Here is a 19,232-nt window from a genome sequence, read left to right as displayed (position 1 = left end):
GAAACTGTCTATTTAAAGACTAAGAAGGACCTATCTTCCAACCATTGAAGGCCTAAACTTTCCCATTACATGGCAGTCTCCACCCAAGAATAGATTTCAAAGCTACCAACATAGTGTATACGCATGTGAATATGAAAATCATACTTCAACATTAGTAGTAAAGAGATTATTTTTGAATTTAAAAAAATATTTTTAATACAGCAGGTTCTTAATAGTTATTTTATATATATTAGTGTATATATGTCAATCCCAATCTCCCAACGCATCCCACCACCACCAACCCCTCTGCCGCTTTCCCCCCCGTTGGGGTCCATATGTTTGTTCTCTACATCTGTGTCTCTCTTTCTGCCCTGCAAACCGGGTCATCTGAACCATTTTTCTAGGTTCCACATATATGCCTTAATATACGATATTTGTTTTTCTCTTTCTGACATACTTCAAGTAGTAAAGAGATTTTGAATGAGTTAGCTCACATGGTTACTAATAAAAATGGGAAACAGTTATTAGGATGTTGTCATTAAACCAAGGCAGGATTTATAAAAAAGCCAGAAAAGAGAAGAGAGGAAACACACACACACACACACCCACACACACAAACACAAAGCCTGAGAAAGGGGAGTTTTCCCTTTCCTGGAGGAACAGATAGCTGAAAGCCATCAAACAGCTTATCAGGAGGGTTTAATCTAGTGAAGTTCCAAGCTAATCAGGTAAACGCTTTTGGCTATGTGTGGATGCTCAAAAATTCTTGAGAGTTTAGTGGTGAAATGCATGTGGCGGCTATTCTTTGTGTACTACCTGCCAGTGTCCCCCTTTGGCACCTGTGAGTTAGTTAAGCCTAATTGGACTACTTTCCTCATCAGAATTTCTCAATTTCATATCCCCCCCCCTTCCTTGACTCATATTTATTCTTAAAAGAGCAGATTGGGTCATGAACACTTGGTTCTCTCTTTGACACAGTATTAACAGTGGAATGTCAGCTTAAGGTAATGGTTGTGAGCAGCATATGCGTAAGTAGTCAGATATCCGATAGTGAAGGGAAGCCAAAAATCTGAGGACAGCAAAAATATCACAGTAACTACTTTGAACTTACTTTCCCTCCTAGCCCAGGACAAAGCAGAAGAAAAAGTATCAACATCACTTTACCAATAACCAAGTGGCATTAAACTTGAAAACAATGAGGCATCATATGCATAAAGTACAAAGAGTGTACACTTCCCAAACCATCACCAGTGTACACCAACCTGAATCACTGATGAAGCAACCTAAATAACTAAGGTATGCAAAATTACCAGACCGCAGAAGGCTTCCTCATGACTCTTCCCATGCAAGAGCTCAGAGTAATCACACACATACCCCTCCCAACCTCTCTGCCTGTTACTTTCACATAAATTGAATCACAGGGCATGCACTGGGTTTGGGGGGATGGAGGGGCATGGGTCTGACTTCTTTCACTCAACATTATGTCTATGAAATTTAACCCTATTTTTCACGTAGTTCTTTGTCTCTGTGTGTATGCCTTGTAAGAATATAACTCCACATAGTATTGAACTGTTGGACATTTCAGTTGTTTCCAGTGGAGGATATTCTGAAATGGTACGAACATTTTTTTATGACTTTTGGGGGACATACACATTTTTCTAGAGCACCCCGTTCCAAGAGAATAATGCCAGTGTTGACTTTCAACATAATACTTTTGCGGGTTTCCCTGGTTGCGCATTGGTTAAGAATCCGCCTGCCAAGGCAGGGGACACGGGGTCGAGCCCTGTTCCGGGAAGATCCCACATGCTGTGGAGCAACTAAGCCCGTGCACCCCAACTACTGAGCCTATGCTCTAGAGCCCGTGAGCCACAACAACTGAGCCCTCATGCCACAACTACGGACGCCTGCCCGCCTAGAGCCCGTGCTCCGCAACAAGAGAAGCCACCACAATGAAGAGCAGCCCCCAATCAGCGCAATTAGAGCAAGCCCTCGCCCAGCAACGAAGACCCAACGCAGCCAAAAACAAATACACAAAATCAATTTTAAAAATTTATAAAAAGAAAAATATATAAAAGTCGTTTTTTTTTCTTTTTTTCCAGCAGAAAGTGTTTATTCAGGAATAGCGGAAGAATTGCAACTGAGGACAAGCAAGCTATAGCAAAAGACATAGGCAAGTCCCACAAACAAAGGAGAGGAAGGAACCTGACTTTACAGAGAAAGAGGGGGAAGCTGAGGGAGGTTGTTTTGAACCCAAGTCCATTGGAGAAAAGTGAAAGTTCAGGGTGATGAAGGTTTCTCATTGCCAAGTTGCTGATTTCCTGCAGGAGATGCAACGTGCATGTCTTTCTGTTGGGGCCTGTAATTGAAGATTCTTTCCTGTTGATGCTTCTTCTTTTTGGGTATGTAATTGACGATACTTCTTGTCTTTGAACTTGAGTGGTACCCCATGAGAGCTCCCACTTCTGGTCTCCCGACTTCATTTTAGTGACGTGTCCCTTTATTAGTTTTCAAACCTGTCACAAGGAATTTTGAATTTTCTATTTTAATCTATTTTAATGTTTTAGGAGACTTACTACATCAAAATATTATCATTACAACCTGTGGCCCTAGCAACTTTCAAGTGTTCAGTAGCTACATGTGGCTTGCACCTATCATATTGGAGAGCACAGGTCAAAGGTGTAGCACAGCGAAAAGTACGATTTCTGGGCCACATCATGTAACTGTGTATGTATGACCCTCAGTGGATGCTGCCAAATTTTTTTCCAACCTGTGGAACTTTTTTATACCCTTTCCAGAAATGGGTAAGAATTTCTAGTGCTCTCCATCCTGTCAACATTGGGTTTTGTTTGTCCTTTTTTTTAAAAAAAAGTAAGCTTTATTGAGGTGTAATTTTCATAATAAAATCTGCCAACATTAAATTCTTCTACTTTCTTTTCAATGATATCATTTCTTTGCAAAGCTGGATTTTTTTGCTTGCTGTGATAAAAAGCAAGTGGCATGCAAAGAATGAATGTGTAACAGGAAGCAAGGAGGCACTCTGAGAAGGTTTCAGAAGCTGTGCAGTGCGCAGCATTAAGGTTATGATTCTGACGTGTCAGAGCAGTGAAAACACAAGCCACTCTACTCAACTTTTGTCAAGGGAACACATAACAATAGCCACAGCACCAGCCACAGACCTACAAAATATAGAAATATATGTGAACCCCGAAAGCAACAGCATTCCCCAACGAAAGCACTGTTGTCAGCCGACCTATCAGGAAATTAGGGCAAAGGGGAAGGACAAAGACAGAGAGAATTTGCAGGCCAACAAAGATGATTCGTTAATTAAATCAATTTAATATTGGTCAAAGGATTAAAATTAACTCTAGGTGTTGAATTTGTAATTTAGGCTGACCCATATTGGAACATGAGACTGTTGGAATCATATATTGGTATATATGGAATCATACATTAGATGACGCCTAAAAATATTTACCAAAAATTGTAAGTGGAATAATTGAGTCGTCTGGTTTCTAGAAGTACAAGTATTCATTCCTCTTTGAAGATATTAGTATATTTAGTGTACTTGACAGGTATATTTAATATACTTCAACACATAAATTTAAATTTTTAGAAGTTGAAATACTTAGTGGATATGTTTGCTTATTTCACTAGTACAACCAGTATAGGAAATTTAGGAAGTCCAACTTAACTCAGATTTTCAAGCCAAAATTAAGCCAAGACTTGTATACTAGAATGCTATACCATCATTATTTTCTATATTACAAGGTAATCTGAAATATATATATATATATATATTCAGTCATTTCTAGAGCAAAATTATTAAGCCAATCTAATTTTACTGAGTCGCCTCAAAAAAAAAACAAAACAACACATGACAGAAACATTTTAAATGCCATTATATATCCAATGTATAAATTATTTAAATTTCTTAAAAGTATTAAGATTCATCTTTGTTATCAATATCCTTTCTTGTTTGTCGTTGTTGTTCCAAGTAATCAAGACCATTAATATAATCTATTGCTAAATCTGTTATTGTTACTTGTCACCAATTCAACAGCAAAATTTTTCCTTATATAGATACCACATTGAAAGCCTAAGTAGTAAAGCAATTTTCCCAGAAATTCTTAATCTTCCTATTTTAGATTTATACAAGTTATTATTACTTTCCTGAAGTTAACTGGGGAAGTGACTCCTTTAAATTGTTAGAGACCTAATTTGTCCAGTCTCTCCAGAGGAAGAGAAAATACATTGATTTCTTTCTGAAAAAATAGATTTAAAAGGGAAAAGAAGCCATCAAACGAGTGGGCATTATTTAAAGTGAAAGCAGAGGCAATGATATGTATCAACAACACTTGCCAGTGAGGGAAACAAAGTGAAATAATTAAGCAACATTTAGGTCTTCGGAGGACCCTCATTGCTGAAAGTGATACGCTTTTGAGTCTCCAGGGTATATACCTGTGCATGAAGTTATTGCTCCTCATCCATTTTTATTAAGGACCGAACGGGCTTACAGTTCTGGAAGGTTTAAATCTTGATTTGTACGGTTGTCACAAGTGCTCATGTTGCTGACTTTGTTGCTTGTTTGTAATGATATAAATGTCTTTCCTCTGCTTTCTGTAGTCTGATTTAAGCAATCCCTAAGGGACATTGGTTTGAATTTTTTTAGTTATTTAGAAACTTGAGTATACCAGTGAAAGAAAGCTGCCTATTCCCTGCTAAAAATTCAATATTCTTCCTGTATAATCCCCCTTATTAATGTTGAGTTCCTTATGAGGGAACCATTGCACATTAAGATCGTCCTTATTGTAGCTACTGCACTTTTGCAGTTATTGACAAGGGTTGACTGGGCCCACGTGGTTTTTAGCAAATAGTGGAAAGACAAGAGGTGGACAGCTTCTCACTGCTGCGGTGTCACATACAAGGAAACACCAGAATCCTCAGGACAAGCATCAGACAAAAAAGACTCATGGTCCGGATTAGCTGTCATCTTCTACCTAACAGGGAATGGATCCCTGTCAACCGCCACCCAACAGGGATTATCCCCAGAAGTTCACTTCCTAAAATTAAAACCAGAATCCCGCACTGAGACGAGAAATTAGTGATGCACAAATGAGAGGGAGAGAGAGAGAGAGAGAGAGAGAAAATACCTGTCCAGTAACCACACGGTATGAAAAAGAACCACACGGTTCAATCTCACATGAGATAGAACAGAACAGAGCAAACACGAGCCAAGAGCTCTAAGGGTCCAGGTCTGAAGCAGGAACCTGTGGTGGGCAGGATTCTGTTGGCTCCCACGAGGTGTCTTAGATGGGCTAATGTTTATAGTCACAGTCACAAAACAGACAGACAAAAAAACAAAGAAAAAAGTGTCAAGGAATAACATAGAGACACTTATGCCCATGCGAATTCCCCATTTTATAGGTGGAAGGACAGGCATTAGATTGTTTGCATCAAATTAAAAGTATAACCAAAACTTATAAATAGAAGAGGAAAGGGGAGAAGGAAAAAAACCTCTGGGATCAGCGAGAGTCTTCTCTTTGGATAAGTTGCTTGGCAGGACGTTGTCAAAGAGGTCACTCTGGGCAGTCTTCTCTGGACCCTGTTGACTAGGTCTGCAGAGAAAACCATTACAGTTATTGGGAGACTTTAAAAATATTGAATGTTGAGCTTTCGAACGTATGCAATAGAATATCTCTGTGTACTGCCCACAGCGCCCCTCTGTTGTCCTTCCCCTTAGTTATGTCGGGAGGGCACTGCTCCCTTTATTAGTTAGACTATCATAGAGAAATGTATAGAAAGATTGCTGTGTTGGCAAGTAAATGAAGAAAGGGACATTGAAAGACTGGAAAATAAAATGGAATATGATTCAGTGCCACTTCTGTGGAGGGCAAACTTGAAGGATTTACCAACATTAGAAGCACAGAAACACTAAAGGTAGCACTTGCACTCGCAGTTCTCTACGCTCTGGAAACACCTGCACGAGTGGTCAGAGGTGTGTGTACAATAATGATGGTTGCAGCCTATTCGTCATCGTGAAGCCATGAAACCAAATACTACACAACCATGCAAGAAATGCCTTTGTCAGAAACAATGCAGAGGAGAATTATGATGATGAGCTCACTGATAACATCATTCACAGAACAAGTACTAACGTTCACAGATGAAAACTTTGAGGCACATAAAAAACAACTTTCTTGTTCAAGTCTATAGACTTTGGCAGAATAAAGACTTTATCCCACCAGACTGTGGATTCCTCGGTCTCTTTCAGAAGGTCGTGAGTTAGGCGAGTATGGAGTCCAGTAGAGACGATAGACAATAGAGCTGGGAAGGCGGGGTGGCCCGAGACTGGCAGCAGTCGTGAGGTGGATAGGACCCCGAATGCAGTTCGGTAAACTTTGTGGGAGCAGATGTACAGGTGATAATCAGCATGGAACACCTGGAATGGTATTCAGCACGGAAAATCCTGAATGGGTTCTGAAAAAAAAACAGAAGTCGAACAAAACTCTCCCACCGTCCCTGGGTGGGCTCGAACCACCAACCTTTCGGTTAACAGCCGAACGCGCTAACCGATTGCGCCACAGAGACAACAGCACACCGGTCTTCTGGACTCTCTTTGCAGTAGACACTTACTAATTCCCAGGGTGTGCCGCCTGCCCCGCAGGAGCACCGTGCCAGTTCCAAAGCCTCGGAAAAACGGAACGTTTAGAGCGATGAATGATGTTCTTTATCCTGTTTGAAACTGGTGCCTTAGGTGCCTTATCCGAAACCAAAAGGGCAGCAGAATGGCCTGACCCCGCCTTGCCCCTTACCCGCCTCAGATGCCAGCGCCCCCGGAGACACCCGGAGCCCGGGCCGGGACCCTCCGGGCCTGAACCCAATGGGGTCCAAGGATAGCTGAACACCCGGTGGGCATCCATGAGGGCTCTTCCGGTTTCCTCGCCGACACCCATTGAATGAGAGTTTGCCCACCCTTCCGAGAGGCCTCCGGGGGCCGGTGTGGTGCTTTGGTTTCCTGTGTCCATCACGCGATTTCCACAACGGCAGCGGTCGCCGTGATGGTCGCCCCTGCGTCCCCACGCCCAGAACAGGGTCTGGCACTCACCAGGACGCTCTTAGCACTTGGATGAATACATTGTCGTCTTTAGCCCTTGGTCCCATGAAGACCCCTGAGAATGGAAATAAGGAAACGTTTTCGAAGTGAACATTCCTTTTCTAAAAGCCTTTATTCTGGTTATTTGATTTCGCAGCATCCCGTGGGGCGGGCAACGGAAAGGCCTACAGGTCCCCGTCTGCGCGGTGCAGCTCCCCGCGCCCAGCTAGCTGAGCAGGCTGCGTTCTGTGGGGTCGATCCTGGGAGCTGGGAACCGGCGGGAAGCGAAAACCGACGGGGGAAGGCGGGTTTGGGGACGTGGGCATTGAGATCTCCCCTGAGGCTGGTGCGGGGATCGCAGAGAGATGAGCCTTGTTTCTGTCAGAGAGTGGGGAAGGAGGGAAAGAGAGAGTGGGGAAGGAGGGAAAGAGCTGGCGTCGGAGAGAAAGCGGGAGGCAAGAGGAGAGGGAGGGAAGGAGGGAGGAAGGGGAGGGGAGGGGAAGAATAAACGAATTTGTGCTTCCACCCCTCCCTCGCTCCCTCTCTTGCCCTCTCTCTCCTTCTTGCTCTTCTTCCCACCCCTCCAGCTGAGAAATCCTGATACACCCACATCTGAGAAGAAAGACCCAACTCATCTGTGCTCTCGGGCGCACAAGCTCTGGGTTGTAAAAATGGTTCTGCCCTTGCGTGGCCTTGAACAAATAAAGTTTCTGTGCCTCCCTTCTTTCTTCTGTAAAATGGGACCAATGAGAGCATTCTACTTCATTCTGTTGTTGCCTGGGTTTAGTAACTGCTGGGTCAATAACGTCACAAGCAGTGAAATCATAAATACTATGGTCATGATCCTCTGACTCTTTTGACAGCCCCTACCCTTATTTATTTCACCTTAAATTAGTTTGCTTCTTCTAGAAATTTCTGTAAACGGCATCGAAGCATGGGCTCCTGTGATTGCTCTTCCGGTTTGCTCCGCTGTCGCCGGCCCGCCCTTCATCGCCAGTTCCCTGCTTGCGGGACCGGGACCGACGCGCGGGCTGGAGGAAACGGGAAGAACCTGCGGCGGTGAGAAAACGAGCGTTTGCCCACCCTTTGGAGAGGCCTCTGGGGCCGGTGGGATCCTCCGCTTCCTTCTCCGGTTTCCTGCGTCCATCAAGGGTGCTCCGGCACCAGGGCAGGGGTCTGGTGATGGTCGCTCTTGCGTCGCCTCGCCGCGAGCAACTTGAGCGCCGCCTCACTCAGTCTCCCAAAGACCCGCAAAGAGGCCCGACCAGAGAGAAAGGCATTCGTGCTTCTCGCGATGGTGGAAAATATTCCCACATCTTCCTCGCCGACTGTGGAAACCTCCCAGACTGTGCGAGGTCTGGTGGCATTCTTCACGTGCAAAGGAAGGAGGAGCGCTAGCGACAGAAGAAGGCGGCGGCGCGGAAGGACAGGACGGATCGGAAGGTGAAGGGGCGGCGCGAGGGGGTGAGGAGGAAGCGAGCGAGGAACGAGGGGAGAGGAGAGCGAGGGAGAGCAATAGAAAGGGAGGGGGGAGGGGGCGAGGGGGAGGGAGAGGGGAGAGGCCTTGGAGGAGCGGGAGGAGGTGGAGGAGGAAGAAGAGTTACATTCCCAGGGTAGTTCTGCTCACTGGCCCCCGACACACGGCAGCTCCCACCATCACCACATCCCCACCTCTCACCTTGGGCTCTCAGTCCCAACACGCACGCTTTGGTCCCTCAAAGACCGCCCTTCCACCCGTCGCGGTTCTAACCTCATTGGATTTCTCTGCCCCTTGTCAGAGCCCGGCTCTCCGGGTCTCCCGGCCATTCTGTGATCCCTCAACGTCCTTTCCACGGATTTCTTTTCTTCCTGTATCAGCCAGAGTCCCCTTCTGGTCCTTGCACTCATAAACCTTGACTGATCTTGAAGTTCTCCTGGAGGAGCGCTTCGTGTTGTTTGTTGCCGCTCAACTTCTTGATTTTCCAGAAGGAAGTTTCATCTTCTCCTCAGCCCGGTGCTGTGAACTTCCTCCTGGTAACAAGGGCCTCCTTCCCCCCTTGAGTCAACTCTTGTCCAGTCCCTGGGACGTCTCTCAGCAACACTGGGCATCTTTCTGACTCTGTTTATTGGCCGACAGCTTTTATGTTTGAGTGCGAATTTTTCTGTTCTGTGTATTGGATAAGGGAAGAAATGGCTTTGGGAGAAAATGAAGAAGTAAAGGGGAAATGAAATAACGCAGATTTTTTTTTTTCCACACACACACACACACACTGTATTTTATTTTTACAAGAGATAAATAGACTGACACCAAGCATTGTACATGGATGACCACAACAAAAGCAACAATGATTGCAATTACCAAACATGAAACACACTCATACTATGTCATAATATTGACATTCAGTCCAGTAATCCTCCACTGTAACAGCTCCTTTACTTTGCAGTGAAAATTGATTTGTATATTCTTTGCCTCTGAGTCCTTGTGGGATTTTTTTTTTTTAATTCAGACAGAAAGTCACAAAAATTATACTCATCCTCATCAGTTCACTCAGTCCCATGTAATTAATGTTTTTTTTCATCTTGATCTTTTGTTAGCACTTTTATGAGTTCATCTGTTTTTCATTAGAGTTCTGAAAATGCTTATTCATTCAGTTCAGCAGTACAGTCAGTTTACCAGAAACCTGTACTTGTCAGAGTCTTTTCCATGAATTTCTTAAAGATGAAACCCTTTTATAGGAACATATTTGCAAAAGCATCAGAGTACACCCAGAACTGTCTGTAAATGACAAAAGACTTAAAAATGACCACAGTTAAAGATTTGATGAAAGTTCGTAATAATGCAGTTGACAAGAAAATTAGTTATTTCTGAGATATACATTTTAAGGTAATAACTAGGATTATGACTTATAACATTATACCAGAACATATACGATTTTTAGAAATTTCATGTAATGTCTGAAACATTTATATTAACATATTTCCATACAAATAACCCAATGAAAGTTTAGTATTAGTTGTTTTTTTGTTTGTTTTTTTTATACTGCAGGTTCTTATTAGGCATCAGTTTTATACACATCAGTGTATACATGTCAATCCCAATCGCCCAATTCAGCACACCACCATCCCCACCCCACCACAGTTTTCCCCCCTTGGTGTCCATATGTCCGTTCTCTACATCTGTGTCTCAACTTCTGCCCTGCAAACCGGCTCATCTGTACCATTTTTCTAGGTTCCACATACATGCGTTAATATACGATATTTGTTTTTTCTCTTTCTGACTTACTTCACTCTGTATGACAGTCTCTAGATCCATCCACGTCTCAACAAATGACTCAATTTCGTTCCTTTTTATGGCTGAGTAATATTCCATTGTATATATGTACCACTTCTTCTTTATCCATTCGTCTGTTGATGGGCATTTAGGTTGCTTCCATGACCTGGCTGTTGTAAATAGTGCTGCAATGAACATTCGGGTGCATGTGTCTTTTTGAATTACGGTTTTCTCTGGGTATATGCCCAGTAGTGGGATTGCTGGGTCATATGGTAATTCTATTTTTAGTATTTTAAGGAACCTCCATATTGTTCTCCATAGTGGCTGTATCAATTTACATTCCCACCAACAGTGCAAGAGGGTTCCCTTTTCTCCACACCCTCTCCAGCATTTGCTGTTTGTAGATTTTCTGATGATGCCCATTCTAACTGGTGTGAGGTGATACCTCATTGTAGTTTTGATTTGCATTTCTCTAATAATTAGTGATGTTGAGCAGCTTTTCATGTGCTTCGTGGCCGTCTGTATGTCTTCTTTGGGGAAATGTCTATTTAGGTCTTCTGCCCATTTTTGGATTGGGTTGTTTGTTTCTTTAATATTGAGCTGAATGAGCTGTTTATATATTTTGGAGATTAATCCTTTGTCCGTTGATTCGTTTGCAAATATTTTCTCCCATTCTGAGGGTTGTCTTTTCGTCTTGTTTATGGTTTCCTTTGCTGTGCAAAAGCTTTGAAGTTTCATTAGGTCCCATTTGTTTATTTTTGTTTTTATTTCCATTACTCTAGGAGGTGGATCAAAAAAGATCTTGCTGTGATTTATGTCAAAGAGTGTTCTTCCTATGTTTTCCTCTAAGAGTTTTATAGTGTCCAGTCTTACATTTAGGTCTCGAATCCATTTTGAGTTTATTTTTGTGTATGGTGTTAGGGAGTATTCTAATTTCATTCTTTTACATGTAGCTGTCCAGTTGTCCCAGCACCACTTATTGAAGAGACTGTCTTTTCTCCATTGTATATCTTTGCCTCCTTTGTCATAGATTAGTTGACCATAGGTGCGTGGGTTTATCTCTGGGCTTTCTATCTTGTTCCATTGATCTATGTTTCTGTTTTTGTGCCAGTACCATATTGTCTTGATTACTGTAGCTTTGTAGTATAGTCTGAAGTCAGGGAGTCTCATTCCTCCCACTCCGTTTTTTTTCCCTCAAGACTGCAGAAATACAAAACATCCTAAGAGACTACTACAAGCAACTTTATGCCAATAAAATGGACAACCTGGATGAAATGGACAAATTCTTAGAAAGGTATAACCTTCCAAGACTGAACCAGGAAGAAACAGAAAATATGAACAGACCAATCACAAGTAATGAACTTGAAACTGTGATTAAAAATCTTCCAACAAACAAAAGTCCAGGACCAGATGGCTTCACAGGTGAATTCTATCAAACATTTAGAGAAGAGCTAACACCTATCCTTCTCAAACTCTTCCAAAAAATTGCAGAGGAAGGAACACTCCCAAACTCATTCTATGAGGCCACCATCACCCTGATACCAAAACCAGACAAAGACACTACAAAAAAAGAAAATTACAGACCAATATCACTGATGAATATAGATGCAAACATCCTCAACAAAATACTAGCAAACAGAATCCAACAACACATTAAAAGGATCATACACCACGATCAAGTGGGATTTATCCCAGGGATGCAAGGATTCGTCAATATACGCAAATCAATCAGTGTGATACACCATATTAACAAATTGAAGAAGAAAAACCATACGATCATCTCAATAGATGCAGAAAAAGCTTTAGACAAAATTCAACAGCCATTTATGATAAAAACTCTCCAGAAAGTGGGCATAGAGGGAACCTACCTCAACATAATAAAGGCCATATATGACAAACCCACAGCAAACATCATTCTCAATGGTGAAAAACTGAAAGCATTTCCTCTAAGATCAGGAACGAGACAAGGATGTCCACTCTCACCACTATTATTCAACATAGTTCTGGAAGTCCTAGCCACAGCAATCAGAGAAGAAAAAGAAATAAAAGGAATACAAATTGGAAAAGAAGAAGTAAAACTGTCACTGTTTGCAGATGACGTGATATTATACATAGAGAATCCTAAAACTGCCACCAGAAAACTGCTAGAGCTAATGAATGAATATGGTAAAGTTGCAGGATACAAAATTAACGCACAGAAATCTCTTGCATTCCTACACACTAATGATGAAATAACGCAGATTATTATTTTGAGACATAATGTGGACTTATACCTATTACACATGTAAATATTTAATGTGGTGGTATTTTGTGTACATAAATACTGTAGACACTGTCAGACAACTTGGATACGCATGCTCTATGACCCAGCAATGAGTGCTCTTGGGTACCCGGATATGTGTACACATTTTTTAAGCCGTGCAATTTCTGGGTCATGACATATTAAGAAATTGGAATGAAACTGACTTGACCAAGCTCTGAGGAAAGAGTCTGTGACTGCCGAAGTGTCAGAGCCCTGCCTTGTGGTCTCCACAGCATGTCGTTGACTTTGAGTCACCCCAGGTGAGCATGGCCTGGTTTGTCTCAGTGTTTGGTGTAAACGTTAATTTTTACTTGCACTGTAAATCTAACAAATCTACATTGGTTGTAAGAAAAACTTAGCCCCCCTTCATCAGAAGTGTATGAAGAAGAAAAGGAGAGGTGTGGGAAGCATGCAGTCTTAGCCGGAGGTAACTCCTGGAGGAGACAGTATGTCTCTCACAAAAAGCAAAGCCCTTACCTTGGAATGCACTCTTTTTCCCAGGCCTGAGGAATGTAAAAGAGATGAGCAAAGCTATCTCAAGCCAGGAGACCTCAGGGAACTGAGAGTCCTGGTGGTTCCTTATGGCTGGGGGCTGTGTGTGAGCCTGGTTAAGGGAAGATAATGTTCAAGGATAGTTGTTGTAAACTTGTTGACGTCAGTGGTAGTGACTGAACTGAGACGATAAGCAATTCCATGGGATTATTGTCTAATAATGAGTTCCTCTTCTGTCTATATAAGATTCAGTAAATTCTAAATAACGTGCCTAGCAACCATCAGTTGTCTTGGTCCTTCTGACCCCATACTCGAGGTGCTATTCAGTCCCTTGCCCCTCTCCGTCGGGACCTGGAAGACCCCCTGCGGTGGCTGGACCGTCGCAGAGAGGTCTCCTGCCTCCCATTCCCACTCCACTGCTGACACACTTTATATATTACACATAGGAGGTGGTGGCAGCTTTGGAGTGTCATCGGTGCTGTGTAGCCAAGGGACCCAGGAAGTCCCAAGTCCTGCCCTGACAATCGTCTGCCCTCTCTGGGCAATGGGAAAAGTGTGAAGGCAAAGAAAAGGAAAGTAACACTATTATTTGCAGAAATTTTACCTCAGGATGGGACACTCTGGCAAACTGAGGCAGAATATGTGGTTTATGATGGAGACTTTCAGGGGCTCTTCCCTGGCCCGAAGCCCAAAGTGGATTTTACCTCATTTTCTGAGGTGCAAGTGAACTGAGAGAAGTCAGCCAAAGGAGAGGAGCAGAGAGAAAGCAAGACGGATGACCACCCACGCGGGTCAACCGTATTCAAGTCTTGTCCGGACCGTAGAAGAAATGCCTTGGCATTATCGCTGGGATGCATGGAGGCGAAATAAGTACTTACCCATCTTCGGTGGCATAGAGTAAGCACCTCTCGAGGAGGTTCCATGGTGTAATGGTGAGCACTCTGGACTCTGAATCCAGCGATCCGAGTTCAAGTCTCGGTGGGACCTTTCTGTTTAGTTAGAAGAAGGGGATTTTTTACTCCTCAGATGGGACGTGCTTTCCCGCTCCCGCGTCCCCGAGAGGCGCGGTCCGCGCGCTCCACGCGGACGTGGCGGGCAGGTGGGGGGACGAGCCCGCGGCGTCCCCGCTGGACCCTGGCGACTCTGCCCGTCGCGGGCCATCGGAGTCCCCGGCCCCGCCGCCCAGGGGCGCAGCGACCGAGCCAGTGCCACCCGCTCGTCGGGTCACCCTGGGTCTCGGGGGCGAAAGGCAGAGGCTGCGCCCACTGAGTCCTGCCCCGCGAGGGGCCTTCGCCCCGCACGTCTTGTAGCGAACTGCGCGGTTGTCCCTGTGAGTAAATGGTCGCGGGGCGGGGCTGTGACGTCGCTGAGCAGCCAGGGTGACAGCGTCTTAGCTTTCGGGTCGAGGGTTCCAGACCTGGATGGGAAGTACTGTATTGTATTCAGGTGCCCTATTATTCCGAATATTAATGGATCCTATCCCAGTTTATTATGGTTTTATTCAGAATTTCTCGCTCCTAAGTCTCCGTTGGACACGAAAAGCCGCTGTTAGGCTAAGATTTGAACCTTCTCTCCAGGAAACCTCGTCCTTTCGTCCCAAGCTCAGCCAGAGAGGGGAGCCCCGGCCGCGGATTCCGGCGTCTGAGGAGACCCCAAGTCCCTGACCCACGGCCGCCCGGCCCGGCTCCGCCGGGGCCGAAGGTGAGACGAGCCGGAGCCGCTCCGGCTCCGGGACCGGCGGGCGCCCCTTCGTCCTGCCGCGACTCTGCTCCACCGAGAAGACGCCCCAGGACGTGACCGGATGGAAGCACTTCTGCCCTCTACTGCTCGGTAGAAACGTACGGATGAGGACTGTGGTGGACTTGAACAGCGAATTAAAATGTCCTCTTCCAGGTGCTAAGGAGCATCTCTCTGAGTTTTAGATTTTGGAACTTTCAGAGGTTACGAAGGACCGACTGACACAGCTGTCTTTGGAGGACGTGACGAGAAAGGTGTGAGGCCGGCGAAAAGACCCGAGGACGGGAAAGAGCAGGAAAGAGGAGAGAATGACACAGAAGGGAGAAAGGGGCTGGAAGGGAGAGGAGCTGGGCGAGCACTGCAGCGGGGGCAGTCGCTGGGTTTGGGCGACCACGGCTCCTCACTCTGGAGCGCTCCCACCCTTTACCGACCTGCCCGAGAACCCGGTTCCACCCCAAATCGCCAAGCTGCTTGCCTGGCATTTGTTCTTGCAAAGTTCCCTCTGCCGGTTGGGTTTGGAGGGGTGAGGTGGGCTGTGTTGGTTTGCAAGCGAGTGGAAGTCCTGGCGGCTGCCTTGGAGACGACTGGCGGGTAGGGAAACACACAAACTCCACTCTTCCCTCTGCAGGCCGGTCTGCAGGGCCTGGGGTGGGAAACTGGAAAATCAGAGTCTCAATATTTATTTAGAGATAAGGAGATAAATAGCCAAACATTTGGTTGTGTGAGTAGAAAGTGGTTATCCCTGGAAAAAAGAAATGTGGGATGGGATCAGGGGACTACTGTTTCCCATAACAAGTTTTGGGGCATATGTAACTTTGTATCACATGTGTGACATTTTTAAAGTTCATTGCTTGTATTTTGAATATAAATGTTTATGTAGTCATATGTACCACTCTTTTAAAATTCTGGGTCTTGTGTCATGTGTAGAAATGTTTTCCACTGTAAAATCATAATTTTTCTTTTTTTAAAAAATTGGGGCCTTCTTGAAGCAAGGAATTGGACCATTATTCCCCTATTGATGAGCTGATCACGTGCGCTAATATACTTGCAGATCCTCCCAGGCCAGGAGGTTACTGCTGGTCAGAGAGGATTGCTTTACTCTCTCTAGGAGGGTCCACAGCCACTGAAAAGTATCAGTAACTTAAATAAAATCCCACCCAGTCTTTATGCAGTGCTGTGCCCAAAACACAAGAGCTTACACTCAGTGATTACATGTTAGTGCCATGTGCCCAGGCATAGTCTACAAGTTTTACATGGGTTTACTCATTTAATCCTTTCAACAGGCCTATATCATATCATCATCCTCACTTCCCATATGCGAAAACTGAGGCATGGGAAAGGTTAAGTAACTTGTCTCGTCGCTCAGTCAGTGAGTGGGATTTGAAAGCAGGAATTTGAACGGAAGCCCGCCTGGCTCCACAAGATATGCTCCCAATCAAAGAGGAACACAAATGGTAAAGATGCTTGACAAGAAATTTAAGTCTGTATATTTCTTTTGAAAAAAACACCAAGGAGGAGTCACGCAACGGGCATAAAACTGTCCTAAATATCCTCATGACCCACCTGCCTCCCAAACATCCTTCTTATCCCAACAGCTGCTCCCCGCACACCTCCAACTTAAACACAATTCCTGCCAGAGCTAGGTTTTTCCTTCCCTTTATCCTTTCCTCTCACCTACCCCATACCTCTTCCATAGCTATTCTGTTCTTTCACTTCCAGGTCATTCATTTTCTTTAAATTAAAAAATGTTAAATATATAGAAAGAAGAAAATAAGCAGCCATCCATAGTCCCACCTCCTGGAATTAACTGCTGTTAACATCTTTACGTATTTTTCTTCAAATCTATTTTTAAGTTATTCTAATTTTTGCAAAAATTATATATGCTTATTATGTAAAATTCAAATGATGCAGAAAATGCAAATATGTAAAAATTTGAAACATCTTAAATTCAAAACTAACTTCTGTTAAGGTAGGTAAATATTGATGGAGTCATTTTGGTATATCAATATATATATAAATTTGTTTTTATAAAATTGAGCTCTTATAGATTCTATTTTTATTTTAAAATATTCAATTTAATAGTGCATAAAGTTAATGGAAGAAAAAGATACAAAAACAAAAATGAAGAAATTGTTGAACTTTCAATCAAATTGTTTACCACAAGAGAGAGACTTTTCTAAAAGAAGCCTCTAAGGCTAATAATAATGATAATAATTTAATTAAGACATTAAAATTTGGAATGATTCTTATTACTTTTTAAAATCAAATTTCTTGAGTTGTAATTTGAAAATAATACAATGCATCCATTTCAAGTTTGATGACTTTTGACAAATGAATGTGCCCACGTAACCACTACCCTGTTCAAGAAGAAAGAACATTTCCAGTACTCCAAACTGTCCTCTGCCGTCCATCCCCCTACCACTTCCTGTCCCAGGTAATCAGTGATCTAGTTCCTGTCACTATGGATCAGTTTTGCCTGTTCTAGAAATTCACATAAATGGAACCACAGACTATGTACTCTTTTCATCACTCAGCATGATGTTTTCGAGAGTAATGCATATTGTGGCCATGTATCAGGAATTTGTTTCATTTTATCCAAGAGTAGTATTCCTTTGAATGCATATATCACAATTATATCCGTTCACCTCGTGACGGACATTTTGCATTGTTTCCAATTTGGGGACTATTATGAACAAAGCTGCTATAAACAAGTCCCGTTTATATGTTTCATAAATTCCATATAAAATATTTTCTTCTTTAATAAACGAGTTTATTTTGTGAATGGATGTCACATTCGCAAATACAAAATTTATTCAAATGTTACAAAAGCCTGAAGTACAAGCTTATCTTTGCTTCCTGTCAGGACATACTTAATATAAGCCACACACTATGCTAGGTGTATTATTAGGTTATCTCATTTAACCTACACAAGTTCACGAAGTACTAAATATCATTTTCAAATGACACTTGCAAAATTGGCCTAGCAAATTGGAGTTGGCCCAAGCTCAAACAGAAGGCACCAGGACTGAAAAGGAGCCCTCCCCCCTCCGCCCTGGTTGGGCTCTTAACCCCAGACGCAACCCAATGTCTTCGTAATAACCTCGGTATGTCTGATAGGCCTGGAAACCAATATCCAAGCAGTTCCTAGTCACGGTATTGTTCGGCTTCTTTTGGTCAGAAACTCCTCGATCAGGGCTCCAGAGCATAATATCGTGGACAACCTTGAGACTAAGGAAATCTGTTAAAAACTCTAAAAACCCGTTTTCTCATCAGTAACAGGGAAAACTCCCGCGGCTAGGGAGAAGAGCACTTTTATTTTTTACTTTTACTTCCAATGATCTATACTCGATCTGCACCGTCTGCTTTTTAGTTAGCTTTCTTTGGACCTACCCTTAAGTCTCACCCCTCACCCCTCACCCCTCACCCCTCACCCCTCACCCCTCACCCCTACGGGTCGCCGAGGCTTCCGGAGCTGAGCGGATCTATGAGTGCCGTCCCCGAGGTAGCCACGAGGCAGCGACAGTTCTTCCTTCCATGGTCCTAACTTCCCTGTTTGGGCCAGCAGTTTCTAGTTGCCAGGACTTCGTGGAGCAGAAGTGACAGTGAAGCAAGGGAACACCACATCCGGGGAAAAGGATTTGCAGAAAGCCCACAACTGCCAACGCTGAGCCTGGGGTTTTCTTCTAAACTGTAGTTCCACAGGAAAAAAGCTGAAACAACTTGTGACTGAATAAAAAAATGTTATGTACAACTCCGGCAGCCGTTTAACGAAACAAAAACGGTTGTGAAGGAAACTTCATAATTTGCCAGGCTAGTGCAGCAGGTCTGGCGTAAACTGCAGGCTGAAAGAGAGCTGGTGTTTCTGGTTTATGAAGGTAAGTAATAAGACAAGGCCTGAGAGAAAAGGCGGAGAGAAGAAAATGAAAAGGGATCGAGAAATAAAAACAGACTGCTTGGGGTGGAAGAAAGGAACGAGCACGACGGTTATACAGTAGAATCTGCAGCAACGATTACCAGCCAAGCAGCTGACCACGCCGGAGGCGAAGTCCAGGCTGAAAAGGCATGAAATGCGGAAATGCGTAGGAAAGGAACCTGTTTCCGGTCGCTCACCGCACAAGCCGATAAAATCAGTTATCTCGCGGCGCTTTGCCTCTTTTTGCGGGTCCGTTTCTGCAGAGACCGCCAAGACCTGAGCTCTGAGTCTAGTTGCAATCTGCGTGGTTTAACACACGGGAAACTACGCACAGCGCAGAAAACAACAGCGCGAAACACAACCGAAAATACGACAACTCCACTTCTCAGCACCCGGCGATCAGAACGCTGTCTCGCACCAGCGGTGCGCGCGAGCGTCGCCATACTGACCCCAGAAACGCTGGATG

General features: G+C 43.9%; 2 long non-coding RNA genes across 2 annotated transcripts in view; one reads left to right on the top strand and one right to left on the bottom strand.

Moving 5' to 3' along the window:
* LOC309663819 overlaps window positions 1-19,232 on the top strand; it is a 247,211-nt gene that overhangs the window by 8,113 nt on the left and 219,866 nt on the right. The window contains exon 2 of the long non-coding RNA XR_014265489.1: window positions 9,291-10,230. This is a non-coding gene — a long non-coding RNA (uncharacterized lncRNA). The remainder of the gene's footprint in view (window positions 1-9,290; window positions 10,231-19,232) is intronic.
* On the bottom strand, window positions 9,469-18,268 carry LOC309663815. Its single transcript, XR_014265485.1, has 2 exons — window positions 13,995-18,268; window positions 9,469-11,522 (listed from the first exon to the last, which is right to left on the bottom strand). It is a non-coding gene; the product is annotated as an uncharacterized lncRNA (long non-coding RNA).

This window comes from Balaenoptera physalus (assembly GCF_965194825.1).
Source record: "Balaenoptera physalus genome assembly, chromosome: 1".
NCBI lineage: Eukaryota > Metazoa > Chordata > Mammalia > Artiodactyla > Balaenopteridae > Balaenoptera > Balaenoptera physalus.
This window is presented reverse-complemented; position numbering and strand designations above follow the sequence as displayed.